The sequence below is a fragment of the Macaca mulatta genome, chromosome 16, assembly GCF_049350105.2.
Source record: "Macaca mulatta isolate MMU2019108-1 chromosome 16, T2T-MMU8v2.0, whole genome shotgun sequence".
In the NCBI taxonomy this organism is placed as follows: Eukaryota; Metazoa; Chordata; class Mammalia; order Primates; family Cercopithecidae; genus Macaca; species Macaca mulatta.
The window spans coordinates 75191595-75208060 of NC_133421.1; positions in this window are offsets into that span (position 1 = coordinate 75191595).

A 16466-nucleotide genomic window follows, 5' to 3' on the forward strand; every position below is an offset into this window, starting at 1 on the left:
GGTGGATCACTTGAGGTCAGGAGTTCGAGACCAGCCTGGCCAACATGGTGAAACTCCGTCTCTACTAAAAATAAAAAATTAGCTGGGCGTGGTAGCGGGCCCCTGTAGTCCCAGCTACTCGGGAGGCTGAGGCAGGAGAATTACTTGAACCCAGGAGGCGGAGGTTGCAGTGAGCCAAGCCAGGCTGTGCTCCAGCCTGGGCAACAAGAGCGAAATTCCGCCTCAAAAAAAAAAAAAAAAAAAAAAGTGCATTTGTACTTGAAAACCACTTGAAACATAACTACAGGTTTAACTTTCCCCATTACAGGCAGGAGAGGAAAAAAAAAACACAATAAATTATATTTTGAAATTTTTAAGTCTTGCTCCTACTCTCATTGAAACATACTCCTACATCTCTTCTGGCTATGAAAATTGATACAACCTTTTTGGAAAATAATTTGGCCATATATATCAAGAGCCATAAAAATGTTCATCCCCTTTGACCCGGTGATCCCACTCCTGGGAATTTATCTGAGGGAAATCATTCGAAATAAGAAGAAGATAAAAAGAGCCAGTTGTGTACAGATGTTTGTTACCTCTTTGTAATCGTAAGAATCTAAAAGCCAAATAAATGTAGAATTATAGTGGAATAATGGAGCCAATTTCAGTGTAGTTAACTCAATGGTATATTAGGCAGTTGCAAAAATAATAAATATGGGCACCAGGTAGAACCTTGGAAAAATACACAGGAAATAATGCTGAATGAAATATATATGTTCTGTAATTATAACTACATAAAAACATACATTTTTACAGATGAAAAATGAAAGGGGTCATGGAAGAATGTAAACAATGCATATGATTGATTAGCGGGATTACAGACACGGCTTCTTTGATGCCTTAGAGTTGGATGAAAATGTTATAAAGCCTTTTGGAAGCTCCCTAATGAAGGGAGTGGTCGTGACCATGAGAAGGGACCCCAGTCCCAGACCTGGGGAAGGAAGCGGCTTCCTGCTGCTTTCTGTGCTGCATGTGGGGAGGTCAGCCAGCCCCGCAGACAAGACCATGACTGCCCTACGGTAGGCACAGCCGGCAGAACCCTCAGAGGCTTTTCTCGTCTTGGGCTGGGATGTTGGTTCAGCAGAGTAGCGACAGAATCAGCTCCTTGTCTCCCTGGCTTCTGGGTCTGTGAGAGCAGCCTGAGGCTCTCATTTTACCAACGTCGGGGACCGGATACGGACCCTCCCCTTAGGATAAAGCTTGTCCAAGTTCCAAACAGCAAGCAGAAGCACGGTCAGGCCTCCTGGCCAAGGCGAGGAACCCAGATGAAGATTCCGGTGAGGGCTGGTGGAAGATCAGAGAGACGCGGCAAAGCTCCCACAGAAAGGATTCAAACCTCAAAGGGCCTTGAACCTGGCCTCACTGCCCACTGCCCCATCAGGAGGCGATCGAGCGGCAATACCAACCTAATGCCCAGCCAATCTGCTCAGCCGTCCCGCATGGCAGGGCCCTCTTCCCTTTTGTGTGCCTCTCCCTCCTTTTTATCCTTCTCTTTTCAGCCCTCCTTGACCCCAGACCTGTGAATGACACACACCCAAGGACACAGCATAGTCCCTCAGTGCGGCCCAGTGCTGAGTGGCGAGTGACTCATTAGGAGCAGTCCTTGCAGATGCAGTGTTGGATTCATCCACCACGTCCCTGCTGAGCAATTCCAGATCTGGCCATTTGCTGGAGGCATGGGCGAGGCTCTCCCCAGAGCCATCCTGTGAGTAAACACCCCTTCGTCACAAACAGGATGCGTGCCGACACTGGCTTTCATCTGGCTGCACATAGAAGGGATGGAGAATCCAGGCTTTGGCTGATCAAAACAGTGGGCAGGAAGCCAGCAGGGGTCCATTGTCCCTTTCCGCCACCCTGGACTTTGCTCCCACACAGCTGCCTTCGGATTTTTAAACAGCATTTGTTCAGGAGACAGTGTTTTTGCCAAGGCTGGCACTGGACTCAAAGGAGTTGGAAAGTGGGTAGCTCTGAATCACAATGATTCCTCTTAGCCCTTCCCTCTCTTGGCAGGTGTCCTCTGCGTCCACAAGAAGATGGACAGATCCCACTTACAGAGAAACTTGTGGAGAAGAGGCCAGAATTAATTAACAAGAAGATGTTGTTATAAACAACATTTGCTTAAGAAATGCACTCATTACTTTCATACCCAAAGGTAAATTAAATCAGGCAAATCCAGAAGAGACTAGGAAAGAAACTGCTTCAAGGATATCAGAAAAATGACGCGTTTCTGCGTATCGTTTGTAGATCAGTAGGTCCACCTAAGTTCTCAAGGGCATTTAAAACATGAAAAGCTTGTTTGTTTGTTTGTTTTGAGATGGAGTCTCGCTCTGTCACCCAGGCTGGAATGCAGTGGCATGGTCTCAGCTCACTGCAAACTCCACCTCCTGGGCTCAAGTGATTCTCCTGCCTCAGCTTCCCAAGTAGCCGGGACTGCAGGGGTGCGCCGCCACACCGGGCTAGTTTTTGTATTTTTTGTAGAGATGGGGTTTTACCATATTTGGCCAGGCTGGTCTTGAACTCCTGACCTCAGGTGATCCACCCACTTCGGTCTCCCAAACTACAGGGATTACAGGTGTGAGCCAACACGCCCAGCACCAAAAAGCACTTTTAAATATTCCGTTTGAACTCTTCTTATACTTTGCAGCATTTGGTGGTGGCAGTTGTTAATTTAAGGCAGGGTTTCTCAACCTGGGCTTGATTGACATTAGAGGCTGGATCATTCTTTGTTGTGACGGTCCTGTGCTGTCAAGAATGTTTAGCAACATCCCTGGCCTCCCCTCACCAGATCATGGTAACACCACCTCGGTTGTGATGAGCAAGTATGTCTCTAGACATTCCCAAATGTCCCTTGGGCAGTAAAGCTGCCCCCTCCTTTGAGAACCATTGATTTAGGAGGGAGAAGAAGTTAAGGAGGAGAAAGTTTTCTAATTCAAAGTAAAATTCAACCTAGTTCCTGCACAGATCATCACTTCCTTATAAAGAGGCAGACCTTTATGAATGGGATATTGTGGTGCTTTACATTGGAGCTTGACTATATAGGCAAAGTTTCTAATGCTGTGGTCTCCAGAGGAAAAGCATTCACTGGAAAAGGCAAAGCTGTTAATGTCGGTCGTGTAGGCACGTCTGAAATGTCCCTGCTTTTTAAAAGACCCCTGTTTGGGCAGGTTTGCTTACAAACTGACACAGCAGACAAAGTAAGGATATTTCTTCTACAAAAAAAGATTCGTCCCCTGGCTCCTTGAAATGAACCCCCTTAGAACTTTTCCAGTTCTCAGTGTTTGGTGTTATTAACTTGACAGACTGTCTAGGCTGCAGAGAAACTGAGAAGATTAATAGAAATGAAGAAAGCGTTTATAAAATTCTTATTCACATCAATTTTGTGTAAAGTGATATCTCTGTAAACTGATATCTCCCTAATGGTTTTACTCCTGCCTTTTTCAGCTAACATCTATTGGCCAAACTGAGGCTCAAAACAAGGGATCAGGTCTCTGAAAGTTTGCTTATTTTACAGGGATTCACCCTTTGAACACTGGCTGGGCCTGACCTACACACTCGGTAGTAATGATAAAAGAGTAAAGTATTAGTCAGCCATGTTCAAGGTGCACGTGATCTGTTGGGAGAAGCAGAACATTCACTTTTTAACCAACTATGGAAAACAAGTCAGACAACAAGTGAACTCTCCTTGTCTGGATGGCACTGAGCAGAACATTCTTCCAAACAGGTGAAGTAAATCAAAGGAGACTTCCTGGAAGAGGGGGCTTTGAGTCAGGCAGGGATCAGTAGAGAGTCTCTGCATACCCCCACTGGATCCCAGGGAACACTGCTGACCACCAGAGCCTGGATGAGCAGTAACTTCAACCTTCTCACTTTCTCCTCCCCTCTTTCCTGTGCCTGGCAGATCCTTTTTCGGGGGCTGCAGTGAGTATAGCCATTTCCTAATCATGTGATCCCATCCTCCTGGCCACAGTTGATTGGTTCAGGGTTGGGCATCTGACCCAACCTGAAACCATCCAAATTCCCTCCTCTGGCAATTTGGAATATGAACTACAAGCTTACATTTCCTGTGACTCCAAGTCACATCCGGTTTATCTAACAAACGCATATAATGCTTACTATGTACCAGGCACTGTCCTAAGTGGTTCATAAATACAAATTCATTTAATCCTCATAACAGTTCTATGAAGTAAATACTATCATTGTCCCTCATTTTACAGATGGGCACACAGAGGTACAGAGAAGTTAAGTAACTTGCCCAAAGACACACAGCTGGTAAGGGGCAGAATTACTAACCATGTTGCCTTGGGGAATTAAAAATAAGCATGGGCCAGGAGCAGTGGTTCATGCCTGTAATCCCAGCACTTTGGGAAGTCAAGGTGGGTGGATAAGCTAAGGTCAAGAGTTTGAGACCAGCCTGGCCAACATAGTGAATCCCTGTCTCTACTAAAAATACAAAAATTAGTTGGGCGTGGTGGCGCGCACCTGTAATCCCAGCTACTCAGGAGGCTGAGGCAGGAGAATCGCTTGAAACCAGGAGGCGGAAGTTGTGGTGAGTCAAGATCGCACCACTGCACTCCAGCCCAGACAACAGAGAGACTTCCTCTCAAAATAAAACAAATTAAAATATAAGCACATACAAAGCTGGAGTCAGCCTTCTTGTCCCGTTTCTGCCACTTTCGATTTGCCCTTGAGTAAATTGCTTAGCTTTGCTGCTCACAGTTTCCTCAGCTGTAAAAGACAAGGGTGGATTAGATCAGTGTTTTCCAAGTGTGGCGTGGATACTGGTGGGATGAGAGATTATAATATTTTTCCATAGCTATATATTTATCTTCATGTATATTAGAAAGGACACATAATAGATGATAGATAGATAGATAGATAGGTAGGTAGGTAGATAGATAGATAGATAGATTTTACATACATATAGATATCCCCAAGCCTGTGATATCACAAATAGTATTGCTTGAGATGAAACCAGAGTGGGTAGTAACATCATAGTTTAGAAGTGAGTTCAGGAAACACAGGATCATACAATGGGAAGCGTGGCCCTTGATGTTCACATGTGCCTGCACTGCCTGAGTCAACATGGTTTCAGTGGGGATGACTCCATTCCTGCATGCCAAGGTGCATTTATGACCCAGGCCAGCCACAGTGATTGTCCTGGGGAAGGACATGTGATCCAAGAGGACAAGTGAGGCCCCCTGGGGAATTTTGCTGGACCAATCAGAAAAGCCCGGTGCTGCCAAGGGCATCTGCCACCACCCAGAGAGGACCGAGGCAAGGCAGAGATCCCTTTAAGGGCTGGAAGAGGGAGAGGAGGGCCTGTGAACGCGCCATCTAGCCTCAGAGCCAGTGGAGCTGACATCACATCTACCCCCGGGGCTTTCCCTTACCTAAGGCAACACAGTTTTCTTTGTGCTTTCCACTGACTGTCGTTTGAATTTGCTTTTTGTCCCTTGCAAATAGTTTTGATGAACACAGGCAGGCAATGCAGTCTTAGGACTTAGTGAACAACTGCTACTTTCTAGTACCAGGTGGTGACACCACAGTCTAAAAAACCACAGTGACTTTGGTAGAGAGGAAGGACAGACATCACAGCTTCCATGCTGAAAGTGATGACTCTGTCTCAGGCAGCGTGGGGGAGAGAAGAGAGGCCAACTTTGACATTGACTATCCTCAGCCTCAGTTTCCTCCTCTGCAGAGTGGGAATAATAGTATCTCTGATGCATGGTCATCCTAGGGCCAAATGGCATAATAGAAGCAAGCTATCTAATGAAGTTTCTTAACTCAACAAAAGGTAGCTATTACCATGTTGTGCCAGGAGTTTTATATAAAGTATTGTATCAAATTCCATGTGATCCTCACCACAATCCTGTACTTTAAAATCACCAGCTTTACTCCAGAGAAACTGGGATTCAGAGAGGTTAGGTGACTTGCTCTCAAGCAAACAGCCAATAAAGAACAGAGCTGTCCTTCAAGCCAGATCCAGCAGACCCCATCCAAGGCTGGGTGGTGGGGAATATTCCAAGGTTTTGGAAGCAAGACTCCAAGGAGCCAGTCATCAGGGGCAAAGAAATATGAAAGCCACTGGTAGGGGCAAGTGAACCAGACAAGATAGCACAGGAAATTCCCTGAGAGCTCTCCTTACTTCCTGCCCACTTTGGAAAGTTCCTTGGAAAATCCTGGGGCTCAGATTTGGAGGAAAATCAGCTTCGTGGAACAAAGGCATAAAATAATCCAGCAAAGCACCCAGTCCTGGTGCATCAGGAGGAACTAACATTAATACACGGCCACAGATCCCAGATGTTGTTATGGTTGGATTACACGGACTTGGAAAGTTCAGGCATGAGATGCCTGAATGATAACAATAGAAAACAGATCAAAAGCCCAAAGAAAGAAATCAAGAGAAATGAAAAACAGAAGGAACTGCAGGGGAAGATGAAAGAGGAGAATTATAATTCGACACTGAAGGAGAGCCAGTGTTTAAGGTTTTTCTGGCAGTTGATCCACAGCCAGATGAGACTTTTTGTAGCATTATTGGCAGTATGAAGTTACAATCCTTGAGCCCTTTTGTAGACTTTGGGGACCTTAGGGTTAAAAGAGTTCCCTGAGAATCTCCTAAGTCCATCTCTTCCTTTAAATCATCCTGGAGGTGTTCAGTGCCTGAATCTGCATAGATCTTGTCATATTCAGCTCGTCCATCAACACCAGGGAGAGCAGTAAGGTATAGGAGGAATTGAAGGTAAGGTGGTACAACGCCCTGGCCACAATCCCATAAGAGTCTCAGTGCTCCAAGTGTCAGAAAACTCCAAGTTTCTCAGTTCAGATAATAGAGAACCTAATTTACATTGACAAACAAAAGAGGAAATGAATTGACTCAGAAAACTGAACAGTTGAGCGAGGTCTAACTAGCTTCAGGTATGGTTTGATCCAGGAGTTCAAAAGATGTCACTGGGCTCAGTATCTATGTTTCACTCCATATTTGCTTTTGTCTCAAGCTCCACATGGTGACAAAATGGCAAATTTCATATTTGTATCCTCCCATGTTTGAGTCCAACAGAAAGAGAATATGCCCCTCTCCCAAAAGTCTAAGCGCTAGACTCATCAAGACCCATTGGCTCTAATAGGGTCATATGCCCATCTCAGTGGCTAGAGGAATATGATGCTCTGATTGGCCAGGCCTGTACCTAGAACCAGTAGCAAAGTCAACTCCATCCCCAGACTGAGAACTGAGGGTGGAAGACAAGTGATTCCTTGAGAAAAAGTGAATTGCATCATTAGGAGTTGGTAAATGAATGCTGGGAATCAAAAAATAATGGGTCTCCACTATTTCCCATCCCAGCTCTGTCTCCTGCATGTGACACTCTTTTGCCATTTTCTTTCCTCACAAGAAAATAGGAAGTAACAGCATTTTCATCTGGTCCTGAAATATCAATGGCATATACAGTTTCTCCTTGTCAGTTAAAAAACTAAAGCCCAAGTCATTTTACATTTGCTTTTCCAAAATGTATTAAATTGAATGTTTTTAAGTCTTTATGTACAATACATAAATAAACAAATAAAAATATACCAGCAGCGGCTGGGCACAGTGGCTCATGCCTGTAATCCCAGCACTTCGGGAGGCCGAGGCAGGTGGATCCCTTGAGCCCGTGGGTTTGAGACCAGCCTGGACAACATGGTGAAATCCTATCTTTACAAAAGGTAAAAAAAATTAGCTGGGTGCGGTAGCATGCACCTGTAGTCCCAGTCACTTGGGAGGCTGAGGTGGGAGGACTGACGGACCCTGGGAGGTCGAGGCTGCAGTGAGCCATGATTACCACTCACTGCACTCAAGCCTGGGATATATATCATCCGCGTAGGAACCACTCGTTGACATCTACTTTTGACCATGCAGTGTCTTAAGCACTAGGGGATACAAAAGGGTTACAAGACCCCAGTTCCTGTTGCTGAGAAACCCACACTCTAATAAGGTTTAGGGAAGCATTGACCTTAACGGCAAAATATCAACCTGAAGTTTCTCATGAAATTTTTAGTTGTTTAATTAAGTCTCTCAGAAAGAGACCTGTCCTGGTACCCTTCCATCCCTCAAATTTTAACCAATGGCTTGACAGTTAATAACACATTTTTACATTTACTTTTGTATCTGAGACTTCCAATATCTCTAGGAGCGTTGATTCTATTTTTAATTGGCATTTTATGGGTGAGGGAGAAAAGTTCAGACAGGATGAGTGACTTGCCTGGGGTCACATAACTAAAAAGTGATTATACCCAAACTTGACATCTGCTCCCTCATTCCTACCTCTAGTCATGGGAACCTACCTGAAGTCAAAAACATCGTTACTAACGCTGGATACAGAGGAAGCCAGAGGTCCACCAAGAGGTTGTCCCAAGACAGAAGAGCCCAGAAGCCATTTGAGGTCCATGCTGTTATCTTGCATTCTGTGCTACTCAAGCCCATGGATAAAACTGCAAGCTTTCCTCCATCATTCTCAGCAAGCTAACACAGAAACGGAAAACCAAACACGGCATGTTCGCATTCATAAGTGAGAGGAGAACAATGAGAACACATGGACACAGGGAGGGGAACATCACACACCGGTGCCTGTCAGAGGGTGGGCGGCAAAGGGAGGGAGAGCATTAGGACAAATACCTAATGCATACGGGGCTTCAAACCTAGATGATGGGTTGATAGGTGCAGCAAACCATGGCACCTGCATACCTATGTAACAAACCTGCACGTGTGTCCCAGAACTTAAGGTAAAATTGAAAAAATAATTGTAAGCCTTCCTAAAATGGAACAAGGAAACAACAGCCTTTATTTCTTTGTTTTGTTGGCCTGTCTACTAGATGCCAGGCCCTGGGCTAAGTCCTGAGATTACCCAGACACAATGAGTCCCTGTCCTCCAGGAATACACGTTCTTAGGAAGTGGAAGAGAAGGACTCTTGACAAAGTCATGTGATGAAGGCAATGGTTAAGAAGTGCCCAGGCAGCTCAGGGAGCTGGGAGGAATATACCTGCCCAGACTGGGAAGGCTGAAGGAAGAGGGAGAAGGTGGGATCTGTCAGGTAGCAGGATTGGACATGGGAAAGAAGGTTCGTGTGAACTGAAGTGGAGAGTAGGAACAGGGGTCAAGGCGGTGAGGTTGGTGATTCTGGCAATGCTTAAATAGGCACAAAGGAGATGGCCCAACTGACCCCTGAAGACCATCGGCAGCTCCAAAGAGGACAGAGGCTTTTTTTTCGTTTTGGGTGCCTTCCAGATGCAGTGCAGTAGGTGAGTTGGATGTGGGCATGTGTGCAGGTGGAGAGAGCTGTTAGGAAGCTGTCAAAGTTATCCAGGTGAGAACTAATGGACACCAAAGCTAAGCAGTGCTGGGGCCATGGGGGAGAAATACTCAGGTTGGAGAGGGATTCCAGGGCAAGTTCAGACAAGGCCAGGAGGGCTGCTATGGGGGAGCAGGAGAGTGGAGAGTCAGAGGTGGCAACCAGGGTCCCGGCACAAGTGACGCTGTTGTGAGAGGGGTGGGGGGCACAAGAGAGGAGGATATGAGATATTTTGTGGTGTTTTGAGATTGTGGTGCTCACAGGAAAGAAATGAGACAAGTCCAATGGGCTGTGGGATACAGAGGAGTGGGGCTTCCAACCTGAGCTGGAAAGACAGCTGGGAGTCATCCCGGGATGTCCACGGCTACGAATGTGAATGGTGGCCAGAGCACTAGATTGAATGCATCACTCAGGGGAGAGTTTATAGAACAAGACACAGGACAAGTATAAAGTCCCAGAAGACAAATGAAGGGGTATGAAGAAAACCTGGAGAGAGGGGTGACCTAGGAGCCCAAGAAGGAAAAGCTTCTTAAGGAGAGGGTAATAGTCAAAACCTGCAGGAAAATTGGTCAGATGAGGACTAAACAGTGCTTACTGGATTTTGCAATAAAGAAGTCCCTAGCTTTGCTGGCAAGCATGTCAGGGAAATGGTGGGACCGGCAGCCAGCACGCAGTTGATGGATAGGAAGATGGGAGGTGATGACATGGCCTTGTGGCTGGGGACAACTCTTTCAGGAAGCTTGGCAGGGAAGGGACAGAGAGAGATAGGGCCACACGATGGAGAGAAGGTTTAAGGCTTAGAGGTTTAGGCTGTTGTTATTTTAAGAGAGTAAAAGGCTTGGACATGTTTATAGTATGCCTAAGGACCCTCAGCAGGTGGAGGGGTGGAGGGGGATTGATTCGAGTTTAGAAGGCAGGGTGCACCTCCTCTTCTGAGGCTGGAGGAAAGAAGAGAAGGGAGAAGGGAGCGTCAAGATTTAGATAAATGTGTCCATGCGAAGGCAAGATGTCAAGAGAGGTCAGCCTGATAAGCTGGATTTTCTTAAAGAATTAGTGGGCAGAAGTGTTTGCCAGAAGTGAGGGGACAAGCATGGGGTGACCAGGCTAGCTCTGAGACAGCAGTAAAGATTCTGGGCAGCACTGAAGGGGAACAGGAGATGCTACTGAGCCGTGCCAGGACCATGGAGCTTAAAGGCTCTGAGGTTCCTAGTGGACCAGAGCAGCCCAGTTGTATGGTTTTCCAATCTTTTGATTTGGAATTCATGGAAAGATCAGTAGGGACTAGGCTGAAATATCTTGCTTATGAAGAAAGAATGAGCTAAAGCAATAAAGACAATAAAATGAAATTAAAGAGAAATGTTTAATCTACTCGAGGGAACAAACTTCTCAGCATTTTAGCAAGACCTGTCTACGGTCCAAGCGATACGATTATATAAAAAGACACTCATCCATTCAGTAAGGTAGGTCTGCAGAATTTCTACTTGACAGCACTTCTTAACCTGGATTGCTTTACTAAACGCTTTTGGAAGTAAAACTTTCCCAAATGTACCCTAATTTATACTTTTCGATAATTCAGATGGGGCAATGGGAATGAGTAAAAATGCTGATCTTAAAATTTAATGGAATTTTACATTTTAAAAAATTAATGCTAAGAACTCAAATACCAGCTACTGGAAAGTTCAAGTCATGTAAGGCACGCAAGCCACACTCTGGATATGTGCTTTAGCCTTGGAGCAACATATGTCAATGTCCCTGTCAACCCAAAATAGAGTCACTATAGGGGAGGACTAGGGAGGGTGAGCAAAGGTCCATCCTCCCAGCCCTTAGGAGTACTGTATTCTGTAAGATGAGAATGAGGGTAGGGGTAGGAAAGAGACCCAACCTCCCTGATAGAGACCACTGAAAGGAGCTGTTGTTAATTAGCAGGCACTGGTGACAAAAGCAAGAGCCCATGTTTATTGAGGATTCCCTCTAGTCTGACATTGTGCTAACGACTTTACATTGGGCTATCTCAGGTGATTCAAACAACAGCTTATGACCTGCTTACTGTTATTATGGTCCTCATCTTGGAGATAAAAAAAATGGAGACCTATTGAGGTGAAGAGTATGTCTAAGGGTGCATAGTCAGGACAGGGCAGAGCCAGGACAGAAGCCCAGATTTATCTTATTCAAGGCCAGAGTTCTAAACCACAGTGCCTTACTTTTTCTAACCTTACATGAAGTCACCACTGCCCACATTTCTGGCTGTCTCAGAGAGGCCCAAGCAGCTACAGACAAGCCTATGAGCTTTGAAGCAGGCACTGAGTTCTGAGCATAAATATTAACATAACTGGGTGGGGGCCACTTAGTGATAGGAGCTTTCAATGGAAAAGGTGGTTGCTCTTTTCTAAGCATGATATCTTATAGCTGGGGTGCTGCAAGATGTGAGAGAGAGAGAGGGAGAGTCAACAAGATTGTGTGCCCAGTACAAGGAAGGCACTCAGTTATGTCATAGAGGTGAAAAAAGAGAAGCAACTATGGCAGGAGGGGAGGAGGTAAGAAAGATTCCTGGCCACTGAGTTAGAGATAGCAGGTTTCTTCTTTCTACAAACATGCAGTTCCTAACATTTGAGTTCCTGACATTCCTAACTGCAGAAGGAACTTATGCAGTTCCTAACAGGTGCCAGATTCTTTTCCAGGCAATGAAATCATTGGGTGGCGTGGGGGGTGGGGGGGTCAGGAGGGATGGAGACTGTGCGGTCCTGTGAGCCCCACCTCTTTGTATCTATGCCCTTGTGGGTCCCTTCCCTTGAGTGTGGGCATAACCTGTTAATCACCTCCGGTCTACAGAATGTGGGAAAGGTGAAGAGATGTGCATGACCACGTGTATGTGACTGTGTTACATAAGTTTGCAATGCCCATCTTGTGAAGAGACTTCCTCTTCTTTGCTGACTTTAAAGAAGTCTGCTGCCAGTTGTGGGCTACCATCTAGAGAAGGCCACATGACAAAGAGCTGAGGGCAGCCTCCGGCCAACAGGTAGCAAAAACAAAACAAAACTGAAGGCTTTCACTCAGTAGCCTGCAAGGAACTGAATGCTGCCAAGAAACACATGAGCCTAGAAGTAGATCCTTCCCCAACTGAGCCTCAGATAAAACTGCAGCCCCAGATGACATCTGTATTGCAGCCTTGTGAGAGCCTTAGCAGAGAACCCAGATAAACTGTGCTCAAACTCTTGACCCACAGAAACTTTAAGATAAAGAATGCCTGTTGCTTTAAGCTGCCATATTTGTGATAATATTGTCATGCACTGATAGACAACTAATATGGGGGCCAAAGGGACCTTTCTAGAAGACGGAATCTTAATATCTCTCTTTCCCAAACTTTAGCCATTTGGCTCTACCTTTCACAGAAAGATTAGTCTGTCCTCTAGGGTGATTCCTCTTCTCAGATTTTTCAAAACAGCCCAGGTTTTATGTGCTATTCCTATTTTTAAATAAAAGTGATTCCTTCTATATACAATAAAATTTATTAGAAAATACATCATTCATGTTCTAATTTATATACCAGTATAATACTTTTTGGTGGGAAAAAAACCCTTACAATTCAGGAAAACAATTTTTATCAGACTATGTTTCTTCATTTGGGGTTTGGAAAATACAATTTCACCTTTCCTTTTTCTCACACTGGGGAAAACCACAAATGTGCTAAAGTTATAGTTTGGGAAACTGAGTTCAGGTAAGAAAGTTTACTGGCTCAAGCATTCTGTCTAAACTACAGCCCAGTTCTACATGATTTCTGAGGAGGGAGAGGCTATTCATGCCAAGTGGCCACAGTCATGCCTAAGTGTACAGGAGGCAAGCCTAGTTGGTCAACCCAGAGGGAAAGAGAAAATTCAACAAGTTAGCTTGTAAGAGCTTCCCAAGAAGTTCCTTTTTTTTTTTTTTTTTTCTGAGACAAGAGTCTCACTCTGTTGCCCAGGCTGGAGTGCATTAGCTCGATCTCTGCTCACTGCAACCTCTGCCTCCTGCATTCAAGTGATTCTTATGCCTCAGCCTCCCAAGTAGCTGGGACTATAGGTGCGTGCCACCACACCTGACTAATTTTTGTATTTTTTTTTTCTAGTAGAGACAGGGTTTCACCACGTTGCCCAGGCTGGTCTCAAACTCCTGAGCTCAGGCGATTCTGCCCTCCTCAGCCTCTCAAAGTGTTAGGATTATAGGCATGAGCCACAGTGCCTGGCCAGTTACCTTGGGTTTTGAAAGCAGAAGGGATAGGAAAGAGGCTCTGGAAGAAACCAGGGCAATGAGGATGTTGGATTTCAGGAAGTGCTTTGAATGAAAACAGTTAAGGGAAAATGCAGCCAGACACTTGAATTGAACTATGGGTATAAGAAGGAAACAGTTGAGAGGAGGGTCTGGGAGTCAAAAGGACACAGGGATAGAGGTGCCTGCCTCTGGGACAAAGGAGTAGGCAAAGAGCAGTGCAGGAGAGAAAACAAGTAGAGACACAGAGGGCAAAGAAGGAAGAAGACAGTGTTGCCTGATGCAAAAGATTCCCGGAAAGATCAACAAGAATATGCAGAAGCAAATGGAGCACCATAATATGCATGCCACGGAAGCAGGGTTTTGTCTATTTTGGTCACTGCTATATCCTAAGCCTGAACTCTATCTGCCACAGACACTCAATAAATATTACTGACTGACTGAACAAAGACTGAAAGAAATGAAAGAAGATAAGACAAAGATACCAAAGGTGGGGCAGAAGAGAGATTTTACTCAGTTCATCCATCCATCCATCCACCTATCAATCCATCCACAAACAGTTGTTGAGCCTTTTCTTCGGGCCCAATACTGTAACCATCAGGAAGAAAGCCACAATCAAAACAGCCAAGACACCCTGCTCTTGGGAAGTTCGCATTCTACTTGGGAAAGACAGGTGTCATACAGGCGAGCAAAGAAAATAAATACAAAATTTTAAAAATGCTATGAAAGAAATGAATCAGGATTTAGTAGGGGAGAGTAATTGGGTAGGGGGCAATGAGCATGTGGTCAGAGAAGATCTGGCAGAAGAAGAGGCTGCTGTTAGAGCTAGAATAAGATGAGAAGCAGTAGCCAGTCATATGAAGAGAGAGTAGAAGTGCATCCCAGTCGGGGTAAACAGCAAACACGGTCTCTGCTGTGACCTGAATGTTGGGTCCCCCCAGGATTCTATGTTGAGACCTAATCCCCTATGTGATGGTATTTGGAGGTGGCCCTTTGAGAGATAGCTAGGTCATGAGAGTAGATCCCTTATGAATGAGACTAGTGTCCTTATAAGAAGAGACATGCAAGAGCTGGTTTCTTTCTTGGCTGTGTGAGGATGCAACAAGAAGGTGGCTGTCTACACACAAGGAGGAGAATGCTCACCAGATACCAGATCTGCCAATGCCTTGATCTCGGACTTCCCAGCCTCCAGAACTGTGAGAAATAAATGTTTATTATTTATGATTATTAAATAAATGTTTAATTCAGTCTATGGCATTTTCATTATAGCAACCCAAACTAAGACATTCTCAAAGATGGAAATCCATTTAGGCACACAGAGGGACAGCAAACAGCCCATATGGGTACAGTAGGGTTCAATTCAATGGGGAGGGGTCTAAGGTGAAGTCCTAAAGCCAGCAGGAACCAGATGGTGTAAATGGCAAGGAACTTGAGAAGATATCAGAGCTGAACAAATGTCACCTGACTTACTTGCTTAAAAGTCACTCTCGTGTCAGGGTTGTGAAGGGGCAAAAATAGAAACGAGGAGACCATAAGGGGACTGATGAGAGAGGACAGTGGCTTCCACCACTGCAAATGGTGGCCCTGGGGAGCAGAGAAGTGGGCAGGCTTCTGACCTGCTTACTGTTATTATCATCCTCATTTTGGAGATGAAAAAATGGAGATTATTGAACGTACCTTGGAAGAGGACTGGACCCATCTTGCTGAAATGTTGAAACGAACTGGAAAGGAAGAGAATAGATCAAGAATGACTGGCATGTTCCTAGCTAAGAACTGAATGGATAGCAGTGCCATGGCATGAGATGGGTAAGGGTTGATGGGGACCATGCTGAGGAGGGCGCTCCTTGGGGAGATATGCAGAGTTCCATTTAGGACTGGTTGAGTTGAGATGTCCACTGAACATCTAAATGGAGATGTCTACCCACTTGAATGGATTGGGAGTTACGAGCCCACATGACACCATGCAGAGAGTGTAGAGAGAGAAAGTCATTGATATTTTAAAAAGTTTTTTTAACAAGACAGTTTTTTCCAGGCCGGGTGTGGTGGCTCATGCCTATAATCCCAGCACTTTGGGAGGCCAAGGCGGGCGGATCATGAGGTCAAGAGATCAAGGCCAGCCTGGCCAGTATGGCGGAACCCCGTCTCTACTAAAAATACAAAAATTAGCTGGGCATGGTGACACGCGCCTGTAGTCCCAGCTACTCGGGAGGCTGAGGCAGGAGAATCACTTGAACCCAGGAGGCAGAGGTTGCAGTGAGCTGAGGTGGTGCCACTGCACTCCAGCCAGGTGACAGGGCAAGATTCCATCTCAAAGAAAAAGACAGTTTTTCCCCCTTTCAAATTAGCTAAAATGAAAAAGAACGGGAAGACTCTGTTTCTCAGTTTTGGCAAAGATGTGGGAAAACGAACACTTTCAAACACAGCTACCGAGTGAGCAACCGAGCAATATGTATTTAATGCCTTAAAAGTCAATATGTCCTTAAATCCAGCAATTACAGTTCTAGGGATGTGGTGGGAAGCAGGCATGTGGAATGTGCTCAAGTGTGTCTGTATCCATATGTATGCTCATGGTAGCTTTGTTTAAGTACTGAGAAATAGAGTAGTTCAGTACAATGGAGTACCACGTAGCCATTAAAAAATGATGTGGTAAAATTTTACTGTTGTGTCAGAGATAATAACGAAAGATTTTGAAACCTAGCAAAGGAGTATGGAATGTCATTTGCATGGAATGCTGCATGGCATCTAGTGCGCCCTTTGAGGTAATCTGATTCTATAGGTGTCTCCGCCTTCCATTGTCTTTGATGAGGCTATTTTGCAACTCTCTAAGTTATTAAAAAAAAAAAAAAAAAAAAAGGCAGTCATGC